The sequence below is a fragment of the Macaca thibetana genome, chromosome 11 (genome assembly GCF_024542745.1).
Source record: "Macaca thibetana thibetana isolate TM-01 chromosome 11, ASM2454274v1, whole genome shotgun sequence".
Lineage (NCBI taxonomy): Eukaryota > Metazoa > Chordata > Mammalia > Primates > Cercopithecidae > Macaca > Macaca thibetana.
The window spans coordinates 74993186-75005155 of NC_065588.1; the positions used below are offsets into that span (position 1 = coordinate 74993186).

The 11970-nt window shown below is 38.3% G+C and overlaps 1 pseudogene; it reads right to left on the reverse strand.

Annotated features, from left to right (window-relative positions):
• Positions 1-301: 301 nt before the first annotated feature.
• Positions 302-924, reverse strand: LOC126931267 (ras-related protein Ral-A-like; annotated as a pseudogene).
• Between the last annotated feature and the right edge of the window lie 11046 nt (positions 925-11970).

Below are 11970 nucleotides of genomic sequence, written 5' to 3' on the forward strand. Positions count from 1 at the left end.
CACCTCTTTATTTAATATTTCAAGAAAGACTGCCCGAGAAACACAAGCTCATACGCTACATTCAGGACCATGATAAATGTAGGCAATAATGAAATAAGTTGAACTTTGCTTCTTAGTGAAGCCACATTTATTTCTTTTTTAAGTAAATTTGACTTTTATTGCAGTTCCAATTCATGCTTTTAGCAATATACAACAATTTCCAAAATGTTAAAGTAATTTCAGTCAATTAAGCCTTCAATGGCAGTGCTTATAAATTATATTTATATGTATGGTCAAGATAAGAAAGGAATCTGGGCTTCGATTATAAGTTGCAGAATCTTTCTCTGATTCTTTTGGCCGAACTTTTCCTCTTTTTCCCCCCCCCCCATTCTTTTCGTTGCTGTCTTCCATCTTTCTTGCTCGAATTTCTCTCAGTAAATCAAAAAATGCCTTGTCAACATTAGCTCGTGTTTTACCAGATGTTTCCACATAGTTAACATTTCCAATGTTCAGCTCTGTTTTGTCCCTCTTCTACAGAAACCTCCTTTTATCTTCCAAATCTGATTTGTCACCAGCCAGTAGAAATGGAACATTCTCATCTTTTATTCTTAAAATCTGTTCCCTGAAGTCAGCTGTAGCTGCAAAGGATTCCATTTCTGTAACAGAGAAGACACAGAAAAACCCCTCCCTGCTTCGGAAATGGCTGTCTCTAATTGCAGCATAGTCCTCCTGCCCAGCTGTTTCGAAGATATCGATCTGTACTCTCTCGCCATCCAGTACTATTTTCTTCTGATAGGTGCCTTCTTTGGTAAGCTCATAGTCCTCCACAAACTCATCGTACATGAATTGTAGAGTCAGAGCAGCCTTGCCCGCACTGGCACTGCCCACCGCGATGACTTTGTGTAAGGCCAAATTATTCTGATCCTTGGGTTTATTTGCGGCCATCTTGTGTCGTAGTTCTCACCAATAGGTTAGGAAGAATCTGCACAGTGAGCCAGTCCGCCGCCCAGAGGGCTCTGGAAGCAGCGGGTGCGTGGCTCCGGCTGGTGGGTGCTTGGCCCTTGTCGCCTGGGAGGCCCGGTGCTGGGAGCAGTGGAAGGAGGAGTCTTTATTATTTCTATTTCACCTATGATGAATATGATCCTCACTCGATCGAGGTTTTTAAGAGGTACTACCAAAATTCATAGCCAGATAGTTCTATCTCCTAGTGTAGTGCTTTTCAAATATTGAAGTGTATGAGATTCACTAGGATGGATTATTAAATGCAGATGTTTATTCCATGAGTCTAACGTGTATCTGAGATTCGTTGTTTCTCACAAACTCTCAGGTGATCTCGATGTTGCTGCTGATGTACCCCACTCTGAGTAGCAAGGTCCTAAAAAGTTGAATCCTGAGATATGGAAAGTACAATAAATACAAGAGTAGCCTGTTTGAGCATTTGGAATCACACAAATACAGTAATTAGGCTCTTGTCTTCTTTTTTTCTCCTACAAGGTACAAATCTCAGTAAGCAGCAAGACAGTTTATTACACATCCTCTAACATAGAGAAACAATCAAGAGTTGAACAAAATTAATGAGATAATGGACATAAGCAACCAAACCATGTCATTCTCTTCTGGGGAAGCAGGGGTGGTGGTGGAAAGTCCTTGGGTTTCAGCAGGCTTTTGCATATGGTTTCTATATCAGTTACCTGTGGGTTTGACCACACCTTTTCCCCTATGAACCAGGATGCTATGTTGATTACTGAGAAAGGAAGTAAAATCGAAAAATATTCTTTTTTTTAATTATTTTGCAGAAACTGAACATACCTTGCATGAGACTGCCTAAGTCATTGTGCTCAACTGTGCTTAAAAATTTTCCATCTCGGTTAGATATCACTCCTTACCTGACAGAAAACAATATATGGAAAAGGCCAAGCAATAATCCTTCAAGGGCTTCTAGTTGTTCAAGTGAAGGAAAGAGTTACTCATCTTCCTTTAAATCAGAAGCTAGAAATGACTAAACTTAATCAGGAAGGCATGTCAAAAGCCAAGATAGGCCAAAAGCTAGTCCTCTTGCACCAAACAGTTGGCCAAGTTGTAAATGCAGAGAAAAGATTATTGAAAGAAATTAAAAGCGCTACCGCAGTGAACCCATCAATAATTAAGGGGGAAAAAAAAGAAGCAGCAGCCTTACTGCTTATCTGGGAAAGTTTTATTTATTTATTTGTTTTTATTTTTAGCGATCTGGATAAAAGAAGAAAGCAACCACAACAGTCCCTTGCCAAAGCAGAATTCAGAGCAAGGTCCCAACTCTCTTCTATCTTATAATGGTTGAGAGAGGTGAAGAAGTTGTAGAAAAAAATGTTTGAACCTAGCAGAGGGTGGTTCATAAGGTTTAAGGAAAGAAGCCAAGTCCACAGCATCAAATACAAGGTAAAGTGGCAAGTGCTGATGGAGAAGCAGCAGCAAGTTATCCAGATCTACCTAAAACAACTGATGAAAGTGGCTGTAACTAAACAACAGATTTTTAATGCAGATGAAATGGACTTTGGGAAAAAAATACCAGGTAGGACTTTAATAGCTAGAGAGAAGAAGTCAATACCTGTTTTCAACGTGTGAAAGAATAGGCGGACTCTCTTGTTACAGGCTAATACAGCTGATGACTCAAAGTTAAAGCCAGCACTCAAGTACTCATTAACCATTCCAAAAATCTTAGGGCCCTTGAGAATTATTCTAAATCTACTCTGCCTGTGCTCTATAGATGGAATGATAAAGCCTGGATGACAACACATCTGTTTACAGCATAGCTTGCTGAATATTTTAAGCCCACTGTTGAGACCTACTGCTCAGAAAAAAGATTCCTTTCTAAATATCACTGCTCATCGAGAATGCACTTAGTCACCCAACAGCTCTGATGGAAAAGTACAATGAGGTTAATACTGCTTCCATTCCTACTAACACAATACCTATTCTGAAGTCTGTGGATCAATAAATACATTTTGTAAGGCTAGAACTGTCATAGATCACTATGGATGGATATGGACAAAATAGATTGATACACTTCCAGAAAATATTCACCATTTAAGATGCCATGGAAAGCACTTGTGATTCATGGGAGGAAATAAAAATATTAACATTAACAGCTATTTGAAAGAAGTTGAGTCCAACCCTCAGGGATGACCATGAGGAGTTCAGACTCCAGTGAAGGAAGTAATTGTGGATGTGGTGGCTATAGCAAGACAATTGGAAGTGGAGGAGTTTGTGATGTTACTTAATTCTGAAATCTCATAAAACTTGGATGAATGAAGCATTGTTTCTTTTTTTTTTTTTTTTTTTTTTTTTTTTTTTTTTTTTTTTTTTTTTTTTTTTTGAGACGGAGTCTCGCTGTGTCACCCAGGCTAGAGTGCAGTGGCGCGATCTCGGCTCACTGCAAGCTCCGCCTCCCAGGTTTACGCCATTCTCCTGCCTCAGCCTCCGAGTAGCTGGGACTACAGGCGCCCGCCACCACGCCCGGCTAGTTTTTTGTATTTTTAGTAGAGACGGGGTTTCACCATGTTAGCCAGGATGGTCTCGATCTCCTGACTTCGTGATCCACCCGCCTCGGCCTCCCAAAGTACTGGGATTACAGGCTTGAGCCACCGCGATTACCTTGGCCAGCCAGCATTGTTTCTTATGGATGAACAAAGGAAGTAGTTTCTTGAGACGGAATGTACTTCTGGTGAAGATGTTATGAATATTGTTGAAATGACAACAAAAAGGCCAGTCGTGGTGGTTCATGTCTGTCATCCCAGCACTTTGGGAGGCCATGGCAGTTGGATCGCTTGAGGTCAGGAGTTATAGACCAGCCTGGCCAACATGGTGAAACCCTGTTTCTACTAAAAATACAAAAATTAGCAAGGCATTGTTATGCCCAGACCGTTTGTTCCCCAAAGAAGACCACCAGAGTCCAGAGTCAAAGCCAAGCGGCAAGGATCTTTTACTGCAAGTTCGAACTTGGTCCCTCCCTTCCACAGCATACAAGAGGGCCCCGAACAATGCAAGTGCTTGCTTTTTATAGCCCGAGGTAAATAAGATACGTAAAGTTACAGAGGAACAAGGGAATTCTTTTGGTTACAGCATTACAATTGGTTTACATTTTAAGTTATATATTTAGCAGTTTTCTATTGGTTCCCATGCTTTCAGTAAAACCACAAACGGCTGTGTCCTTATCGGGGACTTTTCCAGGTGGTGTTTGTACTGGGCTCGAGAAATTGAGAGATATATGGTGGGATGTGTTTGTACTGGGCTCAGGAAATTGAGAGATATATGGTGGGATGTGTTTGTACTGGGCCTGTTTGTGTTGAGCCCCGGGCTGAGGAATGTGCTTTGTGTTGAGCCCGGGGCTGAGGAATGTGCCTGATTTCTTTCAGCATGGTGGTGCATTCCTGTAATCCCAGCTACTCGGGAAACTGAGGTGGGATAATGACTTGAACCCAGGAGGCAGAGGCTGCAGTGACCTAAGATCATGCCACTCCACTTCAGCCTGGGCAACAGAGTGAGACTCTGTCTCAATTAAAAAAAAAAAAAAGAAAGAAAAGAAAAGAAAAGAAAAGAAAGAAAGGAAATGAAATGAAATGACAGGAAAATATTTAGAATAGTCATACATTTAGTTGATAAAGTAGTGGCAGGGTTTGAAAGGATTGAATCCAAGTTGAAAGAAGTTGTGCTGTGGGTAAACTGCCATCAAGCATCATTGCATGCTACAGAGAAATTTTCATGAAACGAGGAGTCTGTTGATGTGGCAAACTTCATTGTTGTCTTAAGAAACCCCACCTTCTGCAACTACCATCCTGATCTGTCAGCACCCATCAGCTTTGAGGCAAGACCCTCTACCAGGAAAAAGATTACAACTTGCTGAAGGCTTAGATAATTGTTAGCATTTCTTAGCAATAAAGTATTTTTAAATTAAGGTATGTCCATTTTATATATATAATGGTACTACACTCAGACTACAATGCAGTGTAAACATCACTTTCATATGCACTGGGAAAACAAAAAATTTGTGACTCACTTTATTGAAGTGGTCTGGAGCTGAACCTACAGTATATTTGAGGCATGCTTGTACTGTGAGTTACATTTTGCAATAATAGGCAATGAACATTTGCAAAATAACCATTCATGACCTATTACTTGTGTTTCAAAAATTGTATTCAGTTGTATTAAAAAAATTTGCATAATTGGAATGTTATTGATTTGACAATAGCTGATGATCCATAGTATGTTAGAGATTAATTTCAAATAACTCCAAACTGATTTTCGAGAGCTTTTACATTATATTTGCATTTCAGTGAAACTTGATTTTAAAAATTGTGTTCCGTTGCCTTGACTGGTTACTTAGCAATTAACATAAAGTTTTCAAAAAGCCTATATACATTTGAGAAGCAAAAAACAAAATTGAGACAAATAACAAACCAAACATATGGTGTTTGAATTGTTTTTTAAATTAAGGGCTGTATTTATAGTTGCTGTGTTTGAGTTACTCATATGCAACTGAGAAATTGAATTTTATTTTCCTTCATTGGTTATTATTGTCAGGCCTCTGAGTCCAAGCGAAGCCATCTCATCCCCTGTGACTTGCACAGGCCCAGATGGCCTGAAATAACTGAAGAATCACAAAAGAAGTGCAAATGCCCTGCCTCGCCTTAACTGATGACATTGCACCACAAAAGAAGTGAAAATGGCCGGTCCTTGCCTTAAGTGATGACATTACCTTGTGAAAGTCCTTTTCCTGGCTCATCAAGCTCCCCCACTGAGCACCTTGTAACCCCCACTCCTGCCCACCAGAGAACAACCCCCATTTGACTGTAATTTTCCTTTACCTACCCAAATCCTATAAATGGCCTCACCCTTATCTCCCTTCGCTGACTCTCTTTTCAGACTCAGCCCGCTTGCACCCAGGTGATTAAAAAGTTTTATTGCTCACACAAAGCCTATTTGGTGGTCTCTTCACACGGAAGCACATGACAATTATAGTCAAAACTACAAAGTTATTATTTTGTTTTTAATCATTGTCTTTTCTGTTTTCTGCATTACATTTCTCTTGAAGCTTATAGAATTTACCATGTCAGTCTTCTCCCCAGGGTGACAGTCTCATTTTCTAGAATTTCTGAAAACACATGAACCATGCTTCTTCATAAGTTTTTAAAATATTATTTTCTCTTGATTTACCATGTGAAAATACTGCAAATTAGTAATAATAATCCCATTTCTATGGAAATTTTGTAGATATTATTTAATCTTGCTAGATGTTGAACAATTCATGAACTACTTGCTGAAATTCAATAAGCAATTCATGAATACTTGAATCGAGAGATTTTTTGTTTGTTTGTTTTTTGTTTTGTCAGAAACTGGTAAATAACATCGGTGACAAATATTATTCCATCGAACTCAAACTGGTTATGAAATATCTCAATTTTTAAATTCATCCTGAATGCACTCACAGCAGTGAGAAAGATGAGGCGTGACCACAAGGTAACGGAATTCATTTTCTTATACCAGCTCTCTGAACACGATTCAACAAGAGGAATTCCAAAAATGTTTTAAGCCATGGTAGCATCATTATCATCAACATACAGTCTCCCAGGGCAATTCCTAAGAAGGTCAACTCATTGTGGTATTTGTTAATGATTGTTTTTTATTATTTTATTGTCATACTTTGTAAGTTGGTGTAAAGGCACTTTGAAACAGAAGGAATGCCTCTCAGAGGTCCTGGGAGAGCATGACGCAGGGAGCCTCATTCACATCTGAGTACTGAAAAAAGAAAATAAAGTCATTCCCGTTGTATATCAGTATACATCCATATCCTGCTATGGATACATTTTTAATTGCTCTCCTTAAAAGCTTGATCCAAAAGCCTTTGAAGTAAGCAGCCCTCTCCTTTTATCCTATTACAAGTGAACAATCTCTCAATTCTGCCCTGATTTTTAGAGCGAGGGGAAGAAAAGCATTTGGAAATTGTTCTGAAATATAGTTTCTACTAACATTTTCCTATGGGTGATCTTACTAGCCTGTTAAACATTTGTAATCACACAGAGCTTAAAATATGGAACTGCACACATGTTAGCACAGTGTGTAATCTCAGAGCTCAGAAGGGATCCAGCACTCACCGTGAGCTTATTTCCAGAACTCTAGCTGCACCAGCTCTCCAGGGAGCTAAAGCTGCCAGTCCACCCTCCTAACTCCCTTGCAGAATAGGTGGTAGCAACAATTTGTGTGGGCGGAAACTGAAGAAATGGAAGAATACAGTACAAGAGGAGGGGAAAGTGCACATGCATGACAGTGACAGAATAAATGACACAGCTTGAATTCATCGGTGCCTCTGTCCCTGTTTTTAGACTGATGATGTCTGTAACTTCCACCTCCCTCTTTTTAAATTAGCAAACATAATCCTTACTAAGCACCTGACTGCCTTGCTTCTAGACCACATCAGCATCTGTCTCCTTTCATACATCATTCTAATACAAAATATGAATGCAGTTTCACTGCTTTTAGAGATTCATTGGGAGTCTACTGACATTTTCCCAAGTACAAGAACACTTAAAAATACATCTTTGTATCAGAATTTCAAGCACTGGAATAATAAAGGGATGATGACAAGAATGAGCAAATGGTTTAGGAGAAAGTCACAGTCTACTTTCCAAAGTAACAGTTTTAAAAATCCTATTCCTAGCACAAAATTGCAACTAAAATGAAATAATAGATTATGTTAATTAAGTGCTACGTTTCCCGCTTTTTTCTCTCTTCCTCCAAAGAGGGTCGGAGGAATATGAAATGTAGCATGATTTGTTTGGGATGACATGAATAGTCCAATTATACAAATATATTTTTAGTTGGTTTGGTAAATATTGAAACTTTTGCTGTATCAATATATTAGTATGCCCTTTTCTTCAACAACACAGATGTTTAAATCCCCTTTGGCTGCTCATGCAAATTCCGCCTAACCACCAGTTCTGTACCTTGTTGCAATTATCTTTAAAAACACAATTCCCAAGTTAGACTGTTTAAGGCTGGGTGGAAAGGTTGCTCTTCGTATTTCTTACACACAATCAGATAGATTATTGTTCATGTGAAAGCCTGTGAACCCTCCCACACAAGAGGGTGATCTATCCACAGCAGTGATAGTTTCTGACTGTAGCTACATTCTTCAGAGGATAGTCTGCTATTACCACCCATTACTTTAGCTCAGACTATACATAATGCAAGATGGGAAGGTGTGGAAGTTTTAAATGCCCAGTTCCTTTTGACTCCTGAAGACATTCACAGTAGTGGTAGCTTAGCCAGTTCTGTGTGTATGGCCTATACCATGAATCAGAACCACTAGTCATTTTATGCTTCTCTTCCACTTTAGTGTATGTGAAAGCTTGCATACAAAAAGAAGGGGTAACAACTATACAGGAAGTAGGACAAGTAAATAGAAACACAGAAAGGTAGCCAAGTTAAATTAACTCTTAATTATTTTAGGACACTTTATAATAAAACAATAATCAGAGTGCAAAATTGATGTAATTAAAAAGTTATGCATACAAGAAAATGTTGAATTACGTGTACATTTCAGAATCTCCACTGCAAGTGTAGGTGTAGATACCCTCTTATTTTACTTTTGGTAAGTGCTTTTTACAACTTTCATGTTTCAAATGTGTTCTAAACTCTGTGCTACAGAGCTAATGTGAAAATAGCTTATTCTAAAATGGTACTCCTGTTACTGTTACTGCATGTATCCACTTTTGAAAATAATTAGATTGCTTAATATCTTGAAAACTTATGTTGAAAAAAAAATCTCATGAATAAAATATTCAATAGGATTGCCGTTTGACAATGTGTGATAATGAATCCCAGTACCACAGTAATGTTATAAAATTGTATTCTCACATTTGATGAAAAATATTCCAAATGCAAACTAAAGATCTTTGGCATATTTTATCATTTAGCTTTACTGAACCACCATCAAATCATCAGAGATTCTGGTAAAGATGAATCAGTCAAAGGTCTGTCTCTTTATGTAAAAGTTTCTAGTTTATTTAAAATCTTAAAGATTTAATGGATTATTTGAGATTCACAGAAAATATATTTCAGTTTTCAGAGAAGTTATCTATTTCAAAGACTAAACAGTTTTTTAGTTTTAGTCACGAAGATATTTTGTGAAATAACATATACTATTGGTTAAGATCAAGGGATATGGATTCAGGTGAACCTGAATTTCACCCTATGTTCTTCTATCATTTAGTTGCTTTTGGGGCCTGGACAAATCATAAAGTCACAAAGTTTTGATTTTAAGACTTATAAAATGTAGATGACAAAAATTGATCCCATAGGTATTTTTCTGAGGATTTAAATAATATAAGTAAGTTGTTAAGAACAGTGCCTGGGACATGAGGTGCCGTTATTATTACAAATCAAAGGTAAAGTTTAAATTACTATAGATTAAATAGCAATCTCATTAGAGAACATCAGAATGATTGCAAATCCAGTATAAAATATCATTGTTCTGCATTTGGGAAATTATTAAATACCTCTTAATAGCCAATTCCCAAATTTTTAGGATAGCCAAGAACCAACATTATTAAACCTTGAGGAAACCGAGTTATCTACCAAATATGTGGGTTGAACTAGCTGGTCTCTAGTATCAACAGTAATATTGACCTAAAATCAGGAAGTTTAAACAGTTCATGCTCAAAAGAAGATTAAAGCTGTCTAAGATGTAAGGACAATCAAGCCAGCCCCCCAAAAATCTTATTCTATTGAAATGAAAATAAAAATGTCAGAGATACTTGAGATGAGGTCTTTCCTTCCTCCAGTAGAGAAGGTAAAAAATGCAGAGAAGAGGAGAGTCTATGTATTACATGATTCAGCAATTCTTACAGAAGTTTTTCATCTTCTGGTCAGTAGATCAAATATGATATCAGGAAATACAGAAGACTAAATATACCCATTGTTCCTGCTGCGAAAAAGACAGAGTATGATTAAGCTTTCATACCACCCAGGTCCACACCAGACTCAGCTCACCCAGAAATGAGTCACTGCTCTGATGGACTGATTGCCCTGGGCTGAGTCAAAGCAGTGATTAAATAGCTTAGAGCTTTGGAGCTGAAGGGAACCTCTGCACTAATTCTCCTTCATGCTTAAATGAAAGCTGATTCTGGAAGAAATCCAGTGATGGCTGGGATTTGGGAGGATGGTCTTCTGCAAACCAACCACAGGAACTGATGCCAACAGGCTCTTCACTGAGCAGATGAAGTGCGGGCTGGGGAGCTCTTCGGCTAATTTGTTTTCCATGTATAGTGAATGTTTTCAAACATAAATTATTAATTGTACTTTAAAAGTTGACTGTATAAAATGAATTTTCAGTTAACTTACACTCCAAATGGTCTGAAACAAATAAACAACTAAAATACCAAACATTACTTTACTCAACATATGACTAAGTTATTCCTTTAAATAAAACATTACTCTTTATTTTCCTGGACTCTGTATTATATTACTTAACATTTATTTTTCCCATGGGAAAACATTATTGTAATGATCCAGAAAGATCCTTTCTAATCTACTCAAAATAATATATTCTAAATTAATTGGCCTAGTAGTTTATGGTGGATGCTGGTTAGTTTCATAGGTTGAACTTTGTGATGCTGCTGCCAGGGTCACTGGCTTACGCTCTGTGTATCAAGGTGAGCCATAGATATCCATGCACTGCATGTCCAGATTATCCATAGATATCCATGAACGCATACCCAGGTTACCCACTGATATCCATGCACCACACGTCCAGGTTACCCATAGATATCCATGCACCACATGTCCAGGTTACTCATAGATATCCATGCACCGCATGTCCAGGTGAGCCATAGATGTTCACACACTGCATGTCCACATGAGCCATAGATATCCATGCACCGCATGTCCGGGTTACCCACAGATACCCACACACCTCATGTCCAGGTGAGCCATAGATATCCATGCACCGCATGTCCAGATTATTCACAGAACCAGATTATTCAAGATATCCATGCACCGCATGGCCAGGTTCCCCACAGATACCTATGCACCGCATGGCCAGGTTCCCCACAGATACCTATGCACCGCATGGCCAGGTTCCCCACAGATTCCCATGCACCGCATGGCCAGGTTCCTCACAGATACCCATGCACCTCATCTCCAGCTTACCCATAGATATCCATGCACCACATGTCCAGGTTACTCATAGATATTCATACACCACATGTTCAAGTGAGCCATATATACCTATACACTGCATGTCCGGGTTATCCATAGGTATCCATGTACTGCATGTCTAGGTTATCCATCAATAACCATGCACTGCATATGCAGCTATTCATAGAGAAAAGTTTAGTTCCATCCCCTCATTTGTGTGCAATTTCACATATGATAATGAATTTTAACATGTCTACCACCACTTAGATATATTAAATATGTGAGAAGGACTTGATTCAATCCATCATCACTGTGAAACATTGCTCAAAGTGAATACATTTGGGAGAGCTATGAGGACAAAATGCATTTACCAACAAAGTGACTCAAATACATAGATGGATCCTGGTCTTCTATAAGTTTATAAGCAAAAACAGATTAACTAACTGACTTTCCATGCAGACTATCTATTGTTATCACAGTGAATAAGGTCATTAAAAATGCATTAAACAAGTGGAATTTCATTTTCAGTTATAAGGTAACAGAAAATGTATTTTTTTCTTCTGTAGAAATAGGACTATAATAAAAGAAACAGTTCATCATGCTTAAAATCTCCTGCTCTGATACTGTGTTCCTCTCATGAGTTCATGGTTTCTGTTTCTCCAATTTGATTCAAGGAGCCTTGAGCAGTGAGCTCAATAGTGATAAACACAGAGTTGAATTCAGAGCAGCGTTCGTACTCTGGAATCCACATTCTAGCTGTCTCATTTGAAAAATGTGTAACGCTCCCAAGCCTTGACTTTCTCTTTTTTTTTTTTTTTTTTG